Below are 24,503 nucleotides of genomic sequence, written 5' to 3' on the forward strand. Positions count from 1 at the left end.
TACTATTCTCAGCTCATTTAACAAGTTAACATGCCCTGAGAAATACTCACCTTTTCTCTGTATTAATTGTTTTATGTGTATTTGATGCCCATACCGATGTCGTTGCACCATACTTTTATATTTCTGCCTGTCTTGAGGCAATTTGAAGCTCAACAAAGGGAAGGACCATTATGAAATCTTACGAGGGCTGCAAGACTTATGCAGCTAGAACTTTTGGGACATAATTTCTGTAAGAAATTGGAGTGTTAGTTGAAGAGGGGGTGGGGGGGTGACAATACATCTTGCTTGATCCCAATCCTTGCCTGGGTGAACCACAAATGTCACTAAATAAACCTGTGCATAAGTCCCTGGTGGCTTGGCACATATCAGTCTGGCTTAACGTAGAGGCAGTGTGTAAAGTATTTATGCAGCCCTCAAACATCAATAAAGTATAAACCGAACACAAACATCCCAAGACAATTAAAGAGTAAAGTATAGTAAATAAAATGACACCAAAACAACAAGAATCCACTGAGTAGAAACAGGGGTAAGAATTTTTGAAGTTTAAGGTTCAAAATAGTGCCAAAAAGCATTAAGCACCAACCATGGTCATCTGTTCGCGCTTGACCTGGACCAGGGTATGGTTTAGGGCCAATCGTGGTGGAGCGTGGATCGGATGCAGGGACCAGGTTTGTCCATATGAGAAGTTTTACCTTTGGACTTTGTCCCCGGAATAGAAGTAAAAAATTTTCAGCTAGGCAAGGTATCAAACTGTGTCCGAAGAGGGCTCCACTCTGTTTGATAGCTACTGGACAAGGTCACTGCTGGACGAGGTCTTGGTCGAAGATGTTGACCTTTGGCGGGAAAGCTCTAAGGGAGAGAAATGCCCAGAAAAGGTCCCTCCCCGTAACATACTGGGCAGAGCATGTACTTTTAATCATGTGCCAAACGCTTTTCAAGGTATCCTTTTGGACACATTGTTAGCTGAGTGGTCATTAGACCATGTGGGAGTATACCAACACTCCAATCCCTGGGACCTACTATGATTAGCATTAGGTATAGGCATAGGAACAAACAGATCACAACTCCCAGTCATTTGTCTCTGTATGCATAGGAGCCCTCCAAGGATGTGAAGCCCTGCCGGTTGGACTTAACAAGCTAGGCAGCTAGTGGTTGCTAATGTGAGGCACCTTTGAGTCCTTTACATCACACTTGTTGTTGTCTCTTCTTTGATTGAAGAGGGAGCAGCCCTCTCTTTTTCAAATCAAATGCTAATTTGTCATTTGGGCTTGGCGTGATCTGTAGGAGACAGCTTGCATGGGCATATCAGTTATGCATATAGGGTGCATGAAATAGGGTTTTTTGTGTTGTAAAAAGTCCCAGATTTCAGGAATTTTCAGGTGGAATGCACCTTTACATCAGCCAATGGTCCAGGACCTTAGAATAGCACTTAAGGGGCAGTGGGGCAGCCAAGACTCACTCCAGTGGGATCCTAGGCTGGTCCAGTTGGAATTGGTCAGCTGGGACTGCAGGGAAAGACCTTTTGGAGCTTGTTGTGTCCCTGTAGCCAAAACAGGAGGCCAGCTTTATGACCCTTGAACCCTACTTCTTCGTCCCAAGTACATGAGTGAGAGCAGGTACAGTCTTGGACTCTTCACAGGTCCCAGACCGCAGGTCCAGAAGTGATCTGAGGAGGGTACTGCGAGTGTCACATTCATGCCTGTTGCCATCCTGTGGGTTGTGAAACTCCGGATCACTCCCGGGGTGGCCGAACCCACTTTTGAAGCACTTCCTGAATAGTTTACTGTAAACTATCCCACAGTGCTCCTCTCTAACTAAACCCAGCATGTAAGACCCTTTCTTCCCTGGCCAGAGCTACCTGCACCCACCGAGAGGTGTGTAAGTGGAACTGGGCAAACCCTCCTTTGTAGTCACCCAAACTAGTTCTGGTGCAGCTCCCACTGGGTTAAGAGCTAATCTGACCAGGAAGACAATGCGTGGGGCAAGCCTAGGTGTCATCTACATCTGCCAGTGACAGGGCGGGTATCCTTTAAAGCTCAGGGATGGCTTTGGCGCAGCCCCCAGACCATTCTGCTCAAGGAGTAAAAACACCTCTCCACACCGAACCCCTTTTGTCCACTTTCTGGGAACAATCCACATGTCACCGCAGAAAGCCATTCAACAGTCAGATGACACTGGACAGTGACAGAAAGGCATATTTGGAGAAGGCAGCATAGTGACAGCTTTCTAAAAGTGCCATTTTAAAAAAAATTGTCATATAAACTCCAATGTAGGAAAGTGGGATCTGTTTTTATGGTTAACCCCACTTTTGCAGGTGTCATTCTGTTTTCTGACTGGTCTGTCTGGGATCCTGCTAATCTGGACCCCAGTCACTGCTTCCTCCCTAAATTTGGTACTAAGTTACCCAGGGCATAGGTACACCAGGGGTCTCCCATGGTCTGCAGCATGTATTATGCCACCCATGAGAGACCACTCAAACTGTGACTACAGGCCTGCCACTGCAGGCTACGTAAGTTGGTGCTGCCACCATTTACAACAGATATAAGTTTCCTTATATCTGTGGTCACCTAAAACCTATAAGTCACCCCTATGGCAGTCTCTTCAGTCCTGAGGGCAGGGTCCTTGGTTACAAGTGTGAGGGTGCCCCTGCATGAGCAGGCCCCCTCTACAAACCCCAGAGTCGATTCTCCAGGCTTCATAAGTGTGGTCGGCCATTTAATACATATAATGGATGTCAAGTCAATAACAAGATGTCCAACCATATATTGGCTGCACCGAAACCAGTCATGTATGGTATCAAACATGTTGGAATCCAACACCGACTCCGGTGTTGGAAGTAGGATCCCATGTACTGGGGGCCTCCCCTAAGGAGTCCCCCTGTATTCCCAGTACCAGCCTTTCAGGGTCTAACAGCAAGCTAGTGCTGCTGCAGTCAACAGACATGATTCTGCCCTTCTGCTGAGCCAAGCCTGAGCATGGGAAGGTAGAACACTAGGTTTCCTGTCACAGGGAAGTGTGATCACCTTCCAGACAGGATTGAATGTATTGTGCTGAGGTGGGGGCGCTTTCCAGCGCTTTCAGGACTGCTTTGAAGGGCACATTTGGTGCCCTCCTTACATACTCCAGTTTGAGCCAGTTCAGGGAGCTGTTGGCTACAGCTCTGGCGTGAAACTGGACAAAGGACATGGGAGCATCCTCCCTTCTGTCCAGCCCCTCCTCTGGGAAGGACCTTGAATAGTCCCTACCTTTTCCCTAGGATACCTAAGGGCTTACCTATGGGTGGCTCTTCCGATTCGTTGTGGGACAAGATTCAAACCTGAAACCACTTCAGCTTCACCCTTCTGGGCACCTTGGACTTGGCCTGTGGGCATCAAGGAAACCCGAAGTAATATATATCCCTTGGAGTAATGGAGTCACTCCCCTGAACCCGTAGGCACAGCAACTAAGCTGACCGTTCTGCTGCTGCTGATGTTCCACAGACTCCGAAAGGCTCAGCAACACAGGTGATTGTTCAGCTCCCTTGAGGCCTGACCTGTCCTCTCAGCAAGTTTGAGCCCAGTATTCCTCATCGGAATTGCGAGAACAGAACCCCTGTGCACCTTGCCGACTTGCTGTTGCCAAGGCTTGTCCTCCAGAGATCTTCGGGCTACAAGAAGCACCAACCTCCAGCATCTCTTCCTGCCAAAATCTTCATCCTCCCCGCATCATCTGCACCGGGGGCCTGCAACTTTGGTGAGCTGCTAGAGGCCCTCTTGCGATTTCTTGTGCCTTCGGCCTGTAGGATCTCTTGAGGGTCTTCTTTGGCTTCAGTGGGCTCCCCTGCTTGCTCGGGCCTGCTCTTGGAGTCTCTTGTCCCTTGTACCCTGCTGGTCTCAACGCTGCACCTTTTTAGTTTACCACGTCTTTTGCTGCTGCTAAGGCTTGTTGGTGCTCCTGCCGGACACCGACCCCCTGGTTCTTGACTTCCGGAGTGGGACAGCTCTTGAATGGCTCCTGGTCTTCCACAGCATCACCTGATCCTCACAGCTGCAGCAACGAGGTCACTGTCATTACTCCTGCATCTTCCGCCATCGGCTGGTCACTTCCGAGTGGCATAGACTCTGTCCCGTCTGCTTGCAGATACTCCTCTTTAAGAATCCATCCTTGGACTCCACCAGACTCTTTCACCTTCTTCGCCAGCAGCATCTCTTCTGAAGTTATCCATTGTGGGCTACAGCGTTCTCAGACGTCACTTCGCACCTATGCACCTGGCTCCCAGGTGTAGTTATCATGGTACCTCGGGTATCAACCGTGGGGTGACCCTCCAACCACCTGTCATCCATTGGGTTTCTTTCAGGGTCCACTAGGAAGGGTCCTTTCTTAAAAACTGCAACTTTCCCATTGACTTGCATGGAGTATGTGGCTGTGTTTCCACTCTGTTCACAGCCTTCGTTGGATTCCTGGATACTTACCTTGGGTGGTTCCTTGGGTCCCCAGCTCTTCTGAGTCTTCTGGTCCAAGTCCTGACTTCAGTTGCAGTTTGCATTCCACTGGTTTATTATATGGTTTGGTCTCCCCTGGAGACCACTGTGTATTCATGCTTACTTGTTGAATAAAAAGCCTTTTTAGGGGCTCACTGATGCACAAGTCCTTAAACCAATAAAGAAGAGATTGGCACGGAAGCTGGAATATAAAAACAGGGTATTTAAATATTCACTCATGAGTGGGACTGCATCGATGCATCACCCTTTGGGCACTGTATGAGGCAGTACAAGGAATACAGAAACCATGGTGCTTGTATACTGTGATAGTTGCAGTGTAAGCATGGCGGTTCAAAACGAGGTGGTACAAGTGTACACACGAATAACATTGCACATGGCTGCCATAACCAAAATGGCTTCAGCTTATGCTAACAGTGATTTCTGCTACTTTCGACAGATGGCCGTTTTAGCATTAGCTGAAGACATCCGCTATGAATTAATAGAAGCATGGAAGTTATCCTGCACATCTATCCTCATAAATCCATTAATATCCTGATCTATTGCTAGGTGGGCATTTACATTTTGAACATTTTGTTTAACTGGTGAGATAAAAGTAGAAATACATGGGGAACAGTGCATTGGGTCACATTAAATACAAAGGCAGCGGGGAAAAAAGGATTGCACCAATTATATATAGGGCTGATAATAGCTTTCAGCCCCATACGGAAAACCGTGTTCAAAATCAACCAGTCCAAGTCCATGTCCCTGAGTTCTAGTGGATTTCAGTGGCTATTTTATTCAGTTTGGAAAAGCCAACAGCATATGCCTGATGCTATGTCTCAATAAAAACATTTTATTGATAGACCTTCTGGTGTTCTTCTTTATGCGGGCTAAGGTATCAATGATATGCTCAGGAGGAGGGCAGAGTAGTATTTATCAAAGTGTGCACAAAATATTTTTCTTGCAAAAGCAATAATATTCCGAATGCAAATATTAAAGCAACTACACATATTGTCACAAAAACAATCTTTGTGTTGGGGGACCAGGAGGACCATACGGGGCCATGGGTATTGGGACGAGGAGCCGCAAAGGGCGGCTCCTCCTAAAAAATGGGACGACCAAAGGGGTACATTGCTAAAAAGTACTTGAAGAATAAAAGCCGCTGTACAACCTGCCAGAGGGGAGTCTTCTCCCTGTGTCTGTCTGAGCCTCGCGGACAGGCTCTTATTATTCTCTTCTCCGAATGTGGAGTTGCACAACTTGCAACTCAGGAAAACAATCACTGCCCAGGTTGAAGAAGAAAACCTACTTCTTTCGGGATAGGTTAATCACCTTCCAGGGCAAACACCCTCAACGATCCTGTCCAGTGTCTCTGGCAGTGCACCAATATTCTTCACTTTAATCTAACAGGCACCAAAGGCACAGCACCTGTACCCTGAACTCAAGTCCTTCCCTAACTCCTGTGTTGCTCCGCTGTCGCACTGCTCTTTTGTCGGGGCAACAGATTGTACCCAGTATGCCCAGGCACCTCTTGATCAACAAACAGAGGTGCAGACTTGCATTCACTTAGGGACTAGGACTCAGAGGCCTGATACTGGAATATCCTTGTTTCAAAGGGGGTCACCTCAAGCAAAACCTCCTTGTCGGTCTGTGACTCTCTCAGCTGGGCATCAAAAACTGGATCAACACAAAGAATTCTCCGTCCTGATTTGTGACCTCATCTTTCGTCCAAGACATTGGCAGGGGTACACACTTTACATTGTTTTAATGGGCCCAGTACTTCCGGCCTTCTACCTTCACTGTGGTCCTAGTTGCCAGCAACGCCTGTTCTGGTTCCTTTTACCTCAGCTCCAAGCTGGATCAGCGCTGACTCCCCAGGCTGGATCTGATGTCCTGGCCCCTCTGGCAATGGTTGTAGGGAAGCAGTTATCTATTGGTGGTCAGAACAAAAGATCTTTAGACAAGGCATACAAATAATCTATCACCGAGAGGATACTCTATTTTAGAAAACTTGTTTAGTCTCGGGGCGCCCCATACATTAGCAGGGCACCCAAGCACCACTTCATCTATCTGAAAGTTAAAAAAAAAAAAAACATACTGGACCTATTAGCGAGTATAAAAGGAACTTTGGTGAACTGACAAGAGCAAAACATTACACGATTTGATGTTTCTCCCAATCCCAAGCAGCCAAGGAAGTCTACTTATGAACCTTTCACTATTTGTACAGGACTGCAGACACTTCTACAATGACTTTTCTTACGTAAAAACACCTACATTTTACGCTTAGGACCATGCTCTCATGTTATAGGGTCAGCGGGAAAATCTAAAAACTGCTAATTTAACAGGGATCCTTACTACATAAATAACTAACAAAACCTCAACCTAGTGGGTACATGAATTTCTTCAGCAGAACCTGCTGTGGCAAACAAACTCCTATAAAGCAATATTTTTCTTCAAAATATTTGCTGAGCATCACACGGGTGTCTTTCCTAACATTGTGAACCCTTGTGCATTCTACTTTTCACGATCTGGACTATTTAATATCATTTTTAGAGAAAAAAAACTATTCACCAGCTCTAATAAGGGCTGTCAGCACTATTACACAGACTAACTAATAAGAAACTAGTAAGGCCCTTGCAAAACTCTATATAGCTTGAGAATAACATGAACAATAATGATGTTATCACCTGAGAATGTTAGAACAAAAACTACCCACATATAGTTCCCCTTAAAGGGCAAATAAGGGAACATCAATCTATTCTAATCATCCTTTCATAATTTCATCAGACAAAATGGGCAGTAACATGGCGTTTTTATTTATTCATTTTATTAATCTTAACCATTTTAAAACTGTATTACTGAATGGCCAATTAGACGTGCACTGGTGAGGTGCTTTTGTCTCAATTTATTTAAGAACATATTCACAGCATCTTGTGAAATGAATGACTAAAGCGAGCCTAACCAAATGTCTCATAGCCGCTCCTAGACAGCTTAGACAGGCTCAAGAGAGAGTGCGAAAAAGAGGGAAAGAGAGAAAACATAAATTTGCTTACCCTTAATTTGCCCAGAGGCGAACCTCCTTTCCCCCATTCGACAGTAGGTAACCTAAACAGGTGACCTCCTGTCAACAATATTTACCCCCCTTTTTGGCAGTTGGGAATGGACAGACTTGCAAGAGGTAAAAGCTAACTATAAAACATTAATCACCAATTACCAATTCCTTTAGCTTATTGAGCTGTGTAACATAATAGCACATTAATGCAAACTTTATTCCATAGCCTTTTTATCTGGCCCTAGCACACCAATTTTGAGTGAAAACCAGTTCTGTATGCATGGCCGAGCCATTCTCTGCACATGGCCTACAGAGGCTGCTACCCCTTGATAATGTTATTCATTAAGATAAACCCCACCTGCACATTTTCTACACTTGTATTATTTCTCAAGAAAACCGTGATATCCCCATGTACTCCTAACAGAATATGCAGTATTTCCTTTAGCTAATGTTACCTAAAACAGATCTGTGGTGTCCAATCTTGTTCCAGGAAGGCCATAAGTTCATTGAAACTATTAAGTAAATTCTTCCATTTCTTAAATGTAATTAAATTACTAATGATGATATCCTAAATATTATTAACATGAATTGAGAATTAATTTTAACCCTAATTTCTCTAGACACATTATAGCCTCAGACATCATTAGAGCAAAATTTACATTACCTGTAGTGTTTTACCCTACAATGTTAGAATCAGAAAATGTTATTAATGCAAAGAAATCCGTTTATTAACCTACTCTACAACATTACAACATTACAAGCTTTCATAGTGTAATGTAGAAATCACACACTGTCACAGTGGCTCCCTGCGTGGACATTTTGCGTTCAGTAGTGCTGGTCAATTCTAAATACAGAACTTGGCCTCTGACCCTTAAACCTGTTGTCCCCTGTCTGAGTAAGGCTATCCCATGCGGCCTTTACAATTCAAAGTAACTCTCAAGAAGCATGGTTGAAAAGCATACCAGCCTGTGTGCTGATAATTTAAAGGTAGGATGCACTTTTGCTGTGATATTTTTGTTTTATTCCTGTGAAATGTGTGTTCTAGCACCTACCGAACTTGCTCAAAATTCCAGTTTTCTGAATGCCATAGTGCAGCCAAAATTCTTGTGCATGATAGATTGATAAGGCTTGCAATGTAATTTATATGTTTGTACAGCTACTCTTTGCATAACTTGTAAGTGCATTTCAGACTGCCGTCAGTAGGCTATACTAGGAAACCTATTTTAAGTTTGTCCCTAAGATTCAGTAATATTGTCATTGCTTAAGAAACTGATATTCACCTTTTTAATTTGGTGCAACAACATATTTTAACTAGTTGGAGTGTTGCTTGTGAGCCATGTGTTATTTACTCAGCTGTGTTTCACAACCAGCAGGTGTCAACTTCTACGCTTGTTCAGGAGAAAAACCCTTTGTTGTATTCTAATGTCCTCAAAAAGTTTGTAAACTATTTATTACCTCAGTCTGTTCTGACAGAGCGCTTTCTTCGGACAGACCGCTTTGAACGGCTGTTTAAAAGCTCTCTTTCTAGCCCAGGGAATTGAGCACTGTTCAGTTTACTTAAAACCAAGGCATTCCAAGTCAGTCGAAATCTATCGTTTTGCAATGTGGTAAAAGAGGTGCTTATATTTTACCAACAACTAATTACTCAGATAATGTGAATGCCTTTTAATATTTAATATAATGTATCTAAGAATAATTCTGTAACCTATTGTATTGAGTCCTAGTCGTGTAATGCACACAAATTTGCTTTTTAAAAAATCTTTCTGTGAGGCCTATTTTTCCCCTATTGAGTGTTAATACTCGTTTTTTTACCATTGTGGCAATATTCACACATCTATACTTTGTTAATGTGCAGCAATTTAGCATATGTTATACAATTTATTCTTTGCATTTTAAAGTGTAATTCTTCCAATGACATCTGCAGAACACAATGACGACAAGAAACCAAATTGAGCTCATTCCAGACATTTTCAAGACGGGGACCACACACACTCAGAACACACAACACTGCAAGCCATTCTTACACAAATAACACAGTTGCTACTTACTCAAACAAGTACTTGACAAGCATCACCACCAGTGTCAGTCCACAAACCACATAGAAACAAAAAAAAAAAACCACAAATCAACACTTGGGACAAAAGCAAGAGGCATCCCACAGACTGTACTCAAACCAAACCTTTTGTAAATTCCAATTGTAAATCTTATGTACAAACGAAAGGAACGAAAGTACTCTAAAAAATAGTACAGAGACTACACCAAGATAAGTAGACAGCTGAAAGACTGTGCCATGTTCAAAAAGACAGGCTCTAGCCCCAGACCTTTTCCAAATACACTGAATTACCAATGGAGCTGGCGGAACACTCAAAAGTGCTCAGTATCACCATTTATGAATTTTACTAAGTGTGTAGATCAGGATCCATTTTGGTGTAGTTGTTCCACAGTGTACTATACATTATAGAAGAAATACGATATTTAATGTGCATAAACCTATTAGGTATCCCCTCTAGGGGAGCCAGCTGAGTACTTTCTAAATCCATATTGGTACCATCAAGACAGCAACACATTCTATGAAGTGTGCTAGGAGCAGGCATGCCAAAAATATTACAATGCAATATAATACTATAATCAAAACATATTTATCCTAAGAATTATCCTAAAGTAGAGAAAAATCTCCTCATTACGTGTCTTTATTTGCTACAGCAAACAAACAAACCAAAATCTTGGCCAAGTTATTTAAAAAACAAAAATCGCTACAACGACCTTACCAAACCAAAGTCTCTAACCTCCACCTGCCAAGCTCTGTGTGACCTAATGGTTGTTTTGAAATACTCACGCCAAAGAAGATCTCAGTCTGGACCGGCCATCACCTAGAGGATCAGATCGGGAAAACTGGAGAACACGTCGGTCTGCAAAGACAAAGGGCCTCCTCATGCAGGGTACCTCCTCAGTGGATTCCTGCCTTCCGCCACGACCACACTCTCGGATGGCCGCGTCTCCGATGAGTCCCTATTCGGGTGCCAATTTGTTGAATAAAAAGCCTTTTAAGGGGCTCACTGATGCACCGGTCCTTAAACCAACAAAGAAGAGATTGGCACGGAAGCTGGAATACAGGGTATTTAATATTCACTCATGAGTGGGACTGCATCGATACATCACCCTCGGGCACTGTATGAAGCAGTACAAGGAGTACAGAAACCATGGTGCTTATATACTGTGATAGTTGCAGTAGAAGCATGGAGGTTCAAAAGGAGGCGGTGCAAGTGTATACACGAATAGCATTTCACATATAAGGGTACATGAGAATCACTTAGTCACAGAGTAGGAGGAGTTACATAGTTGCTGACATCAGTTAAAATAGCCTGACAGTTAAGTCTGTAACAAGTGCATTCTAGCAGCTACAGGCCTTTCTGATCATACATTGCTCTGGCTCAGTGCTGAAGGAGTTAACTGTAACTGATTACTCAAGCAGAAAACAAGGGCAGGCAACAGTGAAGACGGGAGAAGCACATGGCGAGCACACTGTTAACTAAAATGGCTGCCATAACCAAAATGGCTTCAGCATTTGCTAACCGTGATTTCTGCTAGTTTCCACATACTTACCTGTTTTACATTTGAAATATTGAGTGTATTGTGTTTATCTCCTAGTAGGAGATATACCAATGTGTTAGTGAGACTGTATACAAAATATAACTATTTTTAGAACTACACAATGTGGGAGTGTTAAGCAGCTTGTTTTACCAGATCTAATCACTGTGAGTCAGAAAAAAATAAGTGGGCAAACTGATTGAGGACTTTCCTGCAATTCGCGTGTTGCTGGTCAGTTACCCTGTCTGCCACGGCTACTCCAGCTGACCCATCAGCAGGGTGCTGTCAGAGGAGGTCAGGGAGAGGGTCACTCTCTTAATCTTGTCCCTCATCAGTGGCCATGAGCAAGCTCATGTCTGCCCTGTCAACGAAAAGCTTTAGGTGGTTCACATGAAGTTCCCTGTGGGGACTTATAGGAGTACCTAGGTCAACCAAATAGGTGACCTCACATTTGTTTTCTCATGAATAGTGTGGGAGCCACTCCACGTGTCCAGGAGAGATGCTGGGGCCACAGGCTTCAACGCCCACACTTTCTGTCCAGGCTGGTAAACAGTCAGTACAGCCTTTTGATCATGCCAAGCTTTCTTAATCTTCCGGCTGGCCTCAAGGTTTTTGCTGGGCTTCGTCATGTCCTCAGCCATACTTGAACGCAGGCCAAGGACGTAATCCACAATGTTGTGTTTAGGAGGTTTGAGAGGCTGCTCCTAGCCATCCTTAAACATACACAATGGACCTCTAACTGGATGTGCAAACAGAAGTTCAAATGGGCAATAGCCCACCCCATTCTGAGGAACCTCCCTGTAGGCAAAGAGAAGGTAGGGTAGTAAGACATCCCATTTTCACCTGAGCTTCTCTGGGAGCCCCATGATCATACCCTTGAGGGTCTTGTAGAACCTTTCAACAAGCCCATTGCACTGTGGATGGAAGGGTGTGGTAAACTTGTAGTGTACACCACACACTTTCTACATGGCAGTGATGTAACTAGACATGAAGTTTGTACCTCTGTCTGTTAAGGTCTCCTTGGGGAACCCCCATTCTGGAAAAGGCTCCCAGAAGGGCCCTAGCCACTACAGGAACTGTAGTGGTCCTACCTCTGGGTACCTAGTGGCATGGACCACCACCACTAGGATGTAACTGTGTCCAGATTTTGGAGGGTTTAAGGGACTAACAATGTCTGCCCCTACCCTCTCAAAGGAAACCCCAACTGCTGGGAGTGAAATTAAGGGGGCCTTGGTAATGCCACCTGACCTTACACTTGCTTGGCAAGTGACACATGAGTGACATAACTCCTTTGTATCTTCAGACATGTGGAGCCAGTGAAAATGAGGGAGAAGCCTGTCCCAAGTCTTGCTTTGAGCAAGATATCCTGAAAGGGGAAAATCATCTGCTAGGCCTTGCAAAAATGTTAATTTGCCAAGTCCCAATGGCAGTGTAAAATCGCACTACTGGCTGAAACGGTTGTCCTGGAGACATGTTTTACAGTGCTATTTTAGTTGGTGGCTCAATGAGTGCTGCAACCCACTTGTTACATTTAAATTGCAAACAATAGGTACATGTAGTACCATCTACTAGGGACTTAGAAGTAAATTAAACGTTCCAATATGTAAATGATATCAAATGGATTCAGTTAAGCATGGCAAAATCTGGGGAAATACCTTGCGAAAGATGGTAATTTCCAATAGTGTCAAAGTATATTTCTCTTGTAAGTGAGTCAAACTTGTGTCTGAAGTGTAATTTAATGGTAAAACATGTCTCTCACAAACCACAGTAAGCTTTCAGAGACAACTGACTGAAAGGTAATTTTGTTAGAAAGAGCCTCTCCTTTAGTTAAGTTTAATTTGCTGGTCTAATGCACCAACAAGTCTTCCTTAAGATTATTAAGCACCCTTTTGGTAGCTATCACCTACAGACGTTGATTTGCAAAGTGCTTTTCTAACTGTCTGATAATTCATATTGAAACAGGTTCCTTGTTTGATAAAAAACGTGGAGACAGTTCAGTGGTGTTATAGGCAGATGTTTCCTATAGACATGGTTATGAGTTCAAATTCCTACTGTGAAGCTGAAGTGACGGTACAAGTGCAAATCATATTTATTTTGCAGTGAAAGGGACATTGTTCCTATATTCAGGTTGATAATGTCCCTCATTAAAATAATCCCTATTTATGGGGGTAAAAAACCTCTTTCATGGAAAATCCAAGTCCAACAACTGCTAACGTACTGAAAAATACAAATCTTAATCAGTTGAATCTGAGACAATTTGAATTTAGGAATCCCCAACTATTGAACTAACTACTTTCATTATAAAAAATTACAAAACTGTATGTAATTGTTAAATGCAACTATAGTCGAGAAACAAAACAGTTAATGGACATTTCACTGATAATGTGAAGAAATGGAAAAAACAGGTAAAAACAAATCTTTGCACATATACACATCTGCAACATAAGAGACTGGAATCTTGAATTGGGAGTCAATTACACACAAGAACATTGGGCTGGTTTACCATCATTCATCCAGAAACTTGTGTAAAAAGGCTGTGATGGGTCAATTTTGCAGAAAATAATGCAAGACTGTTAAGTAACCCTGAAATGATGTATGCACAGATGTGGCGGGCCCTAAATATGGTGAAAATATAGGAGAGGGCAGGATTATTGTGTTCTTGGTAAAACCATGATCTACACTGGTTGGAAAAAAGCCTAACAAAATTAAACATTTTTAAGAATATAGATATCAACAATCAACTCAAGTTAATCATATTCAGTGATCTAGGGGGACATGTACAGATAAACAATGAATTCGAGATTTGTAAAGAGTCTTTGTATATCATTGTGAATAATGAAAAACAAAGAATAGCAGAAGCTACTCACAGACAAATTATTTGCCCTAGGTGTAGAGTGCAAATCTGTGTACAAAAGTAATGCTCTTCATTTTACCTTCGCTTGATAATATGTCCACTGATTAAACATAAAGTAAAAAAGCACCAACTCTAATTATTTAAATATAACTACGTTTGGAAGTGCTTCACCTGCTCATAATTGAGAAGAAGAAAAACGAACATAGCATTGTGCTTAGAAGTCCACAAGGGCCTCAGTCCTCAGCATTTTATGAAAAGCAAAAAGGTTTTTCTTCAGCTCATACCATAAGCATGAAACTAAAGGACACATTCAAATATTTTACCACTAATATTTGAGTAGTTTTAATGAAAGTTTCCACAACAAGCTATTTCTTCATTGGATGATAACACACCATTGAATAACATCTCTGACACCATTATGTCACTAGTGCAAATAGTAATTCTCCGTGTTGTCTGGCAATTGACTAGAATATCTTGAACCTTCTCAAATTGACTTTTCAAGTGGATGATTGTGATGCCTTTGTTGGAATCCTGAGGTAGTCATTGCTTACTGACATTTACTACTAGCAGTGTTTCTTTATTGGTGCACATCCATTGAATGATCAAACTATTAATTGTGTGCACTTGAGTAACAGTCTCGAGTCTTCAGTCATGAAGGGGCTTAAAAATAAATTGGCATAGTTGGACACCCTGATTTTCTGCAAGCTGTTATGGAGTTGAGGGCCTACATTTGTGCGTTTGTTGTTACATTAGAAGTATGGACTCTTACCCATTTAAATCCCACTTCCTGTTAACCTCTTTTTGTTTTTCACCTGGTTCATTCAGTGAAAAAAGTAGTGCTTTAGTCACTATTTGAATGTTCTTGGTGTCTACAGAAATTATATTCTCAATCATGCCGACTGTCCAGTTGTGTTATCAAGAGAATTTGTATTTACTTTGCAGGTCTCTCCAATGTGGCAACCACCCCTCTGTGCCGTCAGATTATCCTACTTACAACTTTGCCAAAGCCTCTGTTCATGGGTTGTCATGAAAAGTGACTTGCGTAGTAAAGATAGTCTCTTGCTGCTTATGTGGCAAAACCATCTTCATCTCCAGACACTTGACACTTCAGAACTGTATAAAGTGAAACTTCGGTACCTAGATCATTCCACGTTTCTGTATAACCATGCAAGTCCCTCTGATTTCTTTTCAAGCTTATTCATGTATATTTAGGAAGTCCTTCTTCATTACAAGTACACTACGCAATTTGGTAGTATATTGGCATGACTGAGTCTTTTCTTGTGTACTGCATGAGGACTGTGAAAGGCTGAACACCGTTCAAGATTTCTGCCTCCTAATGGATTATACAGCTATTCTCTGAGGGATTCACGCAGTTATCAGGGCACGAGAGTATTTTCTGTTGCTTTCCCAAAATAATCTCACTTTTTGATCAGTAGGACTGGCACTTAACTCAAGTTCACACGCATTCCTTAAAGATCAATCTCTAGATGACAGTTTAAAAAGTAATGCCCTCTTTGATCATGCAGTCCATAGTGGCACTGACACACCAACCTGGCACCCTTTTCCTGTTTATTTTTTGCGATTTGCTCAGACAAGTTGGTAGCCCAGATGAACCATAGCATCAGTTGCACTGGCATTCTCCTTTCAGACTTGAAGGCTAAAGAGCAAAAGTGGCATCGAAAAGAGAGACACAAGATAAGTTTGCATTTTTAAGGTGTGAAGATAGCATACTGAATACATCTGCAGCACATAGGTTGGCTGCCTGCCAGTCAATGGGCAAAATACAAATTTCTCAATCTAATCTTTAAAGCTATTCACAGGACATGGACCCTGTTCAGGCACTACACTCTCCCATGCCACTTCACGCCGGCAAGTAAGACCTCTTTGTGGTTCCTATGTTCCCTTGCATTGCTTTTCGTGCACTATTGTTTCCCTCACTTGGATGTCACCTGTGGAACTCTCTTCCCATTTGACATCCGTGCCACACCTTCCCTGCCGCTTTGAAATTGACCTCGCATCTTCCCCTTCTGAAGCACTCTGGTGCAGCTACATATTGCGTCCCCCTTCTTCTACAAACTGCTTAAAATACCATTTACACCTAACGTGAATATATCCGAGCAGTATTTATTTAGGTCAGCAATGTTCTGTACTTTATAAAGACTTTAATCGGTGATTTCAATCCAGCTGGCCTGTACACAATTTAAATCGACCCACAAGCAGTGCAAAACCTATCAAGCCCAATGCTTTAACCCCTTCCACGCTCATGACGAGCTGAGCTCGTCATGTAATGCGGTAATTGCGAATCTTTAGCGCACAGCGGTAAAACGCTTAGCGCGTATGGGGTTAAGAAGTGGTCCATTTCTGGGTCGGTTCTCGACAGCGCAAGTCATTCTGGTTAAGACTGTGCTTTCCCGTATCAGGTATAATAATAAACATCATCAATGTGTTCTTTCCTATTGTCTACCATCACATAACTTAACTGCAGTAGTTCTTTTGCTGTTAATTTTTGGTCTTGAATAAAACAGCCAATTGGCAATGTAATTATATTCGCCATCGAGGCGACACGCAATGAAGCCTTCTCCTTTTCCACTGCTTCTTTCTTTATTCCGAGTTTTAAGCCGTAAAAAGGTGTGCCTGTGACTTTCTGGTTCTGACTGTTACTCTTGAGTGCAATGGAGTTCAGAGCCATAGATACGATTCCTACTGACTGTCCCAGTGCAATTTGCCAGCACCAGGACACGTGATGCATACATACATTTATTTCTTTTTTTGCATTTTTATATTGCGCAAATTAGGCCCAAGGGCATTAGAGCTCTTTGCAACTCTTTAGATGAGCACCAAATTACATTACACCGGTTCAGAGAATTTATTTTAAGGCACTTTTGGTCTCTCGTAGACCGCGCATGAGCTGTCTGTTTGAGACCTTTTGTTTTCGAACAGTGAGCTTAGAGACTAGTCATTACTTATCATTGTTGGCTTTATTGTCACTCATTGGTTTGCTTCTTATTGGTCAGCTGCCATAAGCTTACTTCCTCTTTGTGTGTTTGCCCATCCCCTGGAGCATGGATGGCTTACTTGTGACCTTCCACTGCTCATTTTCAGTTTTTTTGTTTAATGAGCTACTTTTTTCTTTGTGTTTAAGAACTCTTCCATAGTGCATCTTTTTTCATCGGTCTCCCTTGTGTGCTCCCACCCTCCTCTGTGCTCTTCCCTCTCACGTCCGTGTAGCTTGCCCGATCCATTGCCCCAGCCCTGCCTTCCTCCTTCCGTTGTTGCTTGACCTATCCCTCCCACCCTCTGTCAGCTTGCACCCTTCCACCCCGTTGTCCTTATGCTTGCTCCCTGCCACTCCCTCCCACCTCTCATTGTCTGTGTTGCCTCCTACTTACCTGTGACGCGTCCAGCACTGGCCACATCATTTTGCTTTTCTCCCGCACCCTCAATTGTCTGTCTTGGTTCTCCATGATGACCTCCCTCCCAGTTTCCTCCCTTCCTGGCAGGAATAAACTTAGGCATTGCAGGTTATGTGGGGCCTTTTGAAGCCGGAGCACTACTAAATGAGCTATTTTACTAGGGTTATAACTTGTAACCGGCACGTAACACCGGAATCAATGCAACAGATGTAAGGACCCACTCAGCTTTCTACAGATCTGTGACCTACACACTATGCTCTGTAGCATGCACATTAACCTCCTCATTACCTAGAGGTTTTAACCTCCTGACCCGACACCTTGTATTTCGTACAAACAAATAACTGCTACAGAAATGTCTGGCGCTCAAGTGATAAAAGCATTTGTTTTTTTAAAACAAGATGAGAGTGAAAAACGATCCATTCACTCTGCTGTTTCTAATCCCCATTCACTGGTCCTTCACTATATCGGCACCCATTATTCTGCATTTACTATCACCTAGTCACACATTCACTACCCATCCATCCTTTTTAGGTCTCGTCTAAGCCATCGCGTTAGCGATGCTTTGGCGAGATATAAAGTAAGGGGCATTCAAAAATGCTCCCAAAGTGCGGATCGTGTACAGTGCATGTGCGCCGGGCGCGCGCACCATTTGTCCGCCTGCTGATCACATTCGTGGCCGCTTTGATGTTCTCAGTGAGCCACACGGCCACTGAGAACATCAAAGCGGCCGCGAAAGTCATCGATCACCCTTTGCCATCGAAGCCCTCACTTTACTGCTTTGCTTGTCCTATAGAGCCACGTAAGTTTGCCTATAGCGCAGTACTGTGACAAAACCAAAAAAATCATCAAACAGTGTGCAAGCCAACTCTCACCTTTACAAGGGGAAAAACGTTAGCCCTTAACAAAATAGAAATAAAACGTGAAAAATTGAGATATGCTCATTTCCGACTCTTTAGGCCAATACCTCAATTCACCACTAGGTGTCACACGAGGTACAAACTGCACGTGCATACTGGTGGAAAGCCACGGGCATTTGAAGCAGCCTAAGATTCTTTTCTCATCAGGAGAAAAAGAAAACCGAACCGGTATGCTGGTACACATTACTTTGCAGCTAACTGTGAAACGGTCTGTATTCATTCCTCGAGTCAGTTCTGTGACCACGGCCTCCTATCGAGAGTCCACGGTTGGGTCATGTTGACTTACCAACTATAGTCACACATCAGTGACACAGAAAGGCATAAAACATGGCCTTAATGAGACGGTAGTAAAATATGCAGGCATTCTAGTTTAAAGTGCGTTTGCCAATTTTCTACTTGCTTCCTTCTGACACTTTCAAGAGGCAATCCATTGAAGAGAAAATAAAAACAGCTCTCTTTACCCAGTTCTTCTCCTAAAATCACCAACAGGCGTTTATAAAATGTTCCTCCGTTTGATAACGTCCGCTTGGATTTTGAGACTTGGTGTGACATCATTCACTGTTCAGCGAATAACACAGGGGCACTACACCAACTCCCTGCAGCCATGCAGGTTCCAGCCTACCATTTGCATGCTTGCTCGTTCTATGACAGAAGTGGGTATTACAGTCACTCCATGCCCACGGTAGGAAAAGGTATTCTTCTGATTCCCACTGTGACCGCCCGGACTCGTTCCTGACCGGTTGCTCCCTGCTCGCTCCTCTCCCATTACTGCTGCTGCCTGCCTGGTGATCTTCGCACCCCTAACTGGACAACACGGTATCGGCTGCGCTCAGTTATTAGCGCAGTGTGATTTTAAAAAAGCTGCTCACTATAACGCTATCCCTGCATTGTAATTGACCGGCTCATAGCGCATGTAATTGTAGCGCCGCCCGCCCTGCTTTGCAATTATCTGTGTTTGCTTACTTCTGCCAGCAACTTCAATTTTATTTATTCCACTTTCGGTGACTCAGGCGATTTGCTGCCCCTGCCTCGCCTCCCCTTTGATCTCCATTTTGTTTGCTGTTGTTGTTGTTCCCAGGCACGCCCCTCCTCCCCACTACCGCCTCCCAGCTGCTGACCCTCCCACCCACGTTCACAGAGCTCGCCTCCTCCTCTCAGCCCTTGTGACCGCCCGGACTCGTTCCTGACCGGTTGCTCCCTCCTCGCTCCTCTCCCATTACTGCTGCTGCCTGCCTGGTGATCTTCGCACCCCTAACTGGACAACACGGTATCGGCTGCGCTTAGTTATTAGTGCAGTGTGATTTTAAAAAAGCTGCTCACTATAACGCTATCCCCGCATTGTAATTGACTGGCTCATAGCGCATGTAATTGTAGCGCCGCCCGCCCTGCTTTGCAATTATCTGTGTTTGCTTACTTCTGCCAGCAACTTCAATTTTATTTATTCCACTTTCGGTGACTCAGGCGATTTGCTGCCCCTGCCTCGCCTCCCCTTTGATCTCCATTTTGTTTGTTGTTGTTGTTGTTCCCAGGCACGCCCCTCCTCCCCGCTACCGCCTCCCAGCTGCTGACCCTCCCACGCTCCGCCCCCTCCACCATCCATTTATGGCCATTGCCCCCACGCGCAACGTCCACGCGCTGTGGCCGCGCCGAAGGTGCGCCAAAGGTAAGCCCGTCTACGCCCGTCCGCGCCTGGACCGCGCCCAGCGCCAGAGCCCCTGGTCCTCGTAATGCCCGCCCCTCCCGCATCACTTACGATGCCACCACCCTCCTAGCCCTTAACCCCAGCCGTTCCCCCAACTGCGTCCAAGCCGCTCCTGGACACACCCATGGACCCTTCTCCTGCTACTCCTGCAAGTTCAGCGGCACCAAGAACAACCCCTCATCTACAAACACACAACAGACATCCGACCCCAACCACCTACAATGCATCCTGCTCAACACCCGCTCGGTCCACAGACACGCCATTGACCTCTGGAATCTACTAGACACCATCTCTCCGGACGTCGCCTTCCTAACAGAAACATGGATGAACGCCACATCAGCCCCAGACATCACCATTGCCATCCCGGAAGACTATAAGATCATTCGCAAGGACCGTACCGGCCACACAGGAGGAGGCATCGCTATCGTCCATAAGAAATCCATCCGCATCTCAACCAGCTCTGACGTCAATCTCGCCAACACTGAACACCTTCACTTCCAGATCCACATCGACCCCAAGACCACACTCAGAGGCACCCTCCTTTACAGGCCACCAGGACCCCGCACTCAATTTAGTGAAGACATCACGGACTTCATCACTCCACACGCGCTCCCCTCCGAAGACTACATCCTTTTGGGAGACCTCAACTTTCACCTTGAAAAGAACAACGACCGCAACACCACCACCCTTTTGGACAACCTCGCCAACCTCGGACTTAAACAACTTGTCACTACCCCCACCCACATCGCAGGTCACACACTCGACCCTATCTTCACCTCCAGCAAACATGTCTCCTACAGCCACACCACAGCTCTCCTTTGGACTGACCACAGCTGCGTTCACTTTACCTACAACAAGTCCACATCCAACAACCACCCCCAACCCACTCTGCGAAGATATTGGAACAAAATCACCATCGACCAGATCTCCTCATCGCTTCTTCATAACCCCCCCCCGCCCACTCCTCAAACCCCGACCAAGCAGCCACTAACCTCACCCTATGGTTATCCAACAGCGCCGACATCCTAGCACCACTGAAAAAACGACAAATCAAACTAGGCAGCAAAAAGGCCTCCTGGTACAACGATGATCTTAAGAAATCCAAGAAACTCTGTCGCTCCCTTGAGAAGGCCTGGAAAAAAGACCCAAACACCAGCACCAAGGACGCCTTCAAAAACGCCACCCGCATACACCACCAACTGATCCGGAATGCCAAGAAAGCCGCCTTCAAGGACCGAGTAGATAACAACGCCCACAACAGCAAGGAATTATTCAACATCGTCAAGGAATTTACCAACCCCTCAGCCAACTCCAACGACATCACCCCCTCTCAAGCCCTCTGCGACTCCCTAGCCTCATTCTTCCACAACAAAATTGCAGACATCCACAACAGCTTCGACAACCGACCCGAAGACCAACCCACCCAACCCCCTGCAGGACCCCCACCCCCCTTGAACATCCTCAATGACTGGAAGCCAATCTCCACTGAGGACACCATCCGTCTGATGAACTCTATCCACTCAGGATCCCCCACAGACCCATGCCCTCACCACATCTTCAACAAAGCAGACTCCATCATAGCACCTCACCTCCGAGACGTCATCAACTGCTCCCTCAACTCCGCAACCTTCCCGGAAAGCTGGAAACATGCCGAACTCAGCGCCCTCCTGAAGAAACCCACAGCTGACCCCACCGAACTCAAAAACTACCGCCCTATCTCACTCCTTCCATTCCCGGCCAAAGTCATCGAAAAAGCGGTCAACAACCAGCTCGCCGCATTCCTCGAAACCAACAAATCCCTCGACTCCTCACAATCCGGCTTCCGAGCCAAGCACAGCACTGAAACCGCCCTCATCGCAGCAACAGACAACATTCGAACTCTATTGGACAATGGAGACACAGTCGCCCTCATCCTCCTCGACCTCTCCGCAGCCTTCGACACAGTCTGTCATAGCACCCTGCTACAACGCCTCAGAAACATCGGAATCCAAGGAAAAGCACTGGACTGGATCACCTCGTTCCTTGCAGGAAGAACCCAGAGAGTCCGCCTCCCACCATTCAAGTCAGAGGCCACTGAAGTCATCTGCGGCGTACCACAAGGATCCTCACTTAGCCCCACCCTCTTCAACGTATACATGAGCCCCCTCGAGGCCATCGCACGCCAACACAACCTCAACATCATCTCCTACGCCGATGACACTCAATTGATCCTATCCCTCACCAGAGACCCTAACACTGCCAAAACCAACCTGCATAAGGGAATGAAAGAAGTAGCCGACTGGATGAAGCACAGCCGTCTGAAACTGAACTCAGACAAAACAGAAGTCCTCATCCTAGGCACCTCCCCCTCCGCCTGGGATGACTCTTGGTGGCCTGAGGCCCTTGGAAAAGCACCCATCCCGACAGACCACGCACGGAACCTGGGCATCATCCTGGATTCCTCCCTCTCGATGAACAGACAAGTCAACGCCGTTTCTTCATCTTGCTTCAACATTCTTCGCATGCTCAAAAAAACATTTCGTTGGATCCCCACCGAAACTAGAAAAATGGTCACCCACGCTCTGATCACGAGCCGACTGGACTACGGAAACACCCTCTACGCCGGTACCACCGCAAAACTCCAGAAAAAACTCCAACGCATCCAGAACGCTTCAGCCAGGCTCATACTAGACATCCCGCTTAAAGAACACATCTCTGGTCACCTGAAAAACCTCCACTGGCTCCCCATCAATAAGAGGATTACTTTCCGGCTCCTAACCCACGCACACAAAGCACTCTACGAAATCGGACCCGAATGCCTCAACAGACGACTGTCCTTCTACACCCCCTCCCGCCAGCTACGATCCTCCAACCAAGCCCTTGCCACTGTACCTCGCATCAACAAAACCACCATGGGAGGTAGATCCTTCTCCTACCTGGCAGCTAAAACCTGGAACTCACTTCCCACTCACCTTCGCCTCACTCAGAACCACCTAGCATTTAGAAAACAACTTAAAACGTGGATATTTGACAAATAATTTCCCACCCTTCTTCAAGCGCCTTGAGACCCTCTGGGTATGTAGCGCGCTATACAAATTTTTGACTTGACTTGACTTGACTGTGCCAAACATTTGCACATTTGCAAAAAGGGCGGTGTTGTGCCAAGAAGAAGCACAGGTCACATCTCCCTTTGAAATACGGTGGACAGACTAGACAAGACTGGTCTCAGCTCAGCTACCAGCACACCAAAGTTCACATCACTGAAAGCACCATCGCAACTGACATTAATTGGAGCCTCGGCTCGGTTTCCTTCATAAAATGCACCTACCTCGAGACTCAATTGGCCATCATTTGTGTCTACATATCCGCCTACCAACAAAAGTGCACGCTTTGCCACCATGCGCACACACCACCAGCCGTCAGTGCACGCTTTTACCAGGCATACACACCACCTGCCGTCAGTGCACACTCACCAGGCACACACACCACCAGCCATCAGTGCACAATTTCTACAGGCACACACACACACCACCAGCCATCAGTGCACGCTTTTACCAGTCACACACCAACAGCCGTCCGTGCATGCTTTCACCAGGCACACACCACCAGCCGTCAGTGCACGCTTTCCCATGAGGAACAGGGTAAAAACTTATTTGCAAATGGATGAGTCTGTACTGGGGTGGCGAAGTGAGCTAAAGAACAATGATTGATGAAACCCAGGTCTGTCACTGGGGTGAGTGTCTGAAAAGTTTCCATTCTCTATCCATCATCTCCTTGTGTTTCATCCAGCCGTCAGTGCAGGCTTCCACCAGACACACACACACCACTAGCCATCAGTGCACTCTTCCACCACACACACACACCACCAGACGTCAGTGCACGCTTTCAGCAGGCACACACACACACACACACCATCAGGTGTCCGTGCACAATTTCTACAGGCACACACACCACCAGCCATCAGTGCACGCATTAATTGTTAACGCATCCACAATTAACTATTGTAGCAATCGCAGTATGGCGCACTTTACTTTTAAACATGTCAGCGCACGCTTTTCCACCAGGCACACACACCACCAGCCTTCAGTGCACGCTTCCAGACACACACACCACCAGCCGTCAGTGCACGCTTTGCCACAAGGCACACACACCATCAGCCATCAGTGAGCGCTTTCACAAGGCACACACACACACACACCACTAGCCATCAGTGCACACTTTCACCAGGCATACATACCACCAGCCGTCGGTGCACGCTTCCACCAGGCACACACACCACCAGCCTTCAGTGCCCGCTTCCAGACACACGGTAAACAACGATTACCGCAAATTCTTTACTACGTGTTACCTTTACCACGTGGCCGTTACAACGCAAGTCGTTACCACGACTTGCGAAGGAGGGCGCTGTGGGATAAGGAATTTTATAAATTTATATTCCAACACCTTCCCTAGTATCCACGGGGACTGGTGTTGGAATATAAAATTATAAAAATCCTAAATCCGCGCCCTCCAACGCAAGTCGTGGTAACGACTTGCGT

At 45.3% G+C, this 24,503-nt stretch overlaps 1 protein-coding gene across 4 annotated transcripts in view; it reads left to right on the forward strand.

The window, feature by feature from the left end:
* The window catches only part of CDC14A (cell division cycle 14A), a 436,445-nt gene that overhangs the window by 120,010 nt on the left and 291,932 nt on the right, over positions 1-24,503 (forward strand). The window lies entirely within an intron of this gene.

The sequence above is a fragment of the Lissotriton helveticus genome, chromosome 1_1 (genome assembly GCF_964261635.1).
Source record: "Lissotriton helveticus chromosome 1_1, aLisHel1.1, whole genome shotgun sequence".
NCBI classification, from domain to species: domain Eukaryota; kingdom Metazoa; phylum Chordata; class Amphibia; order Caudata; family Salamandridae; genus Lissotriton; species Lissotriton helveticus.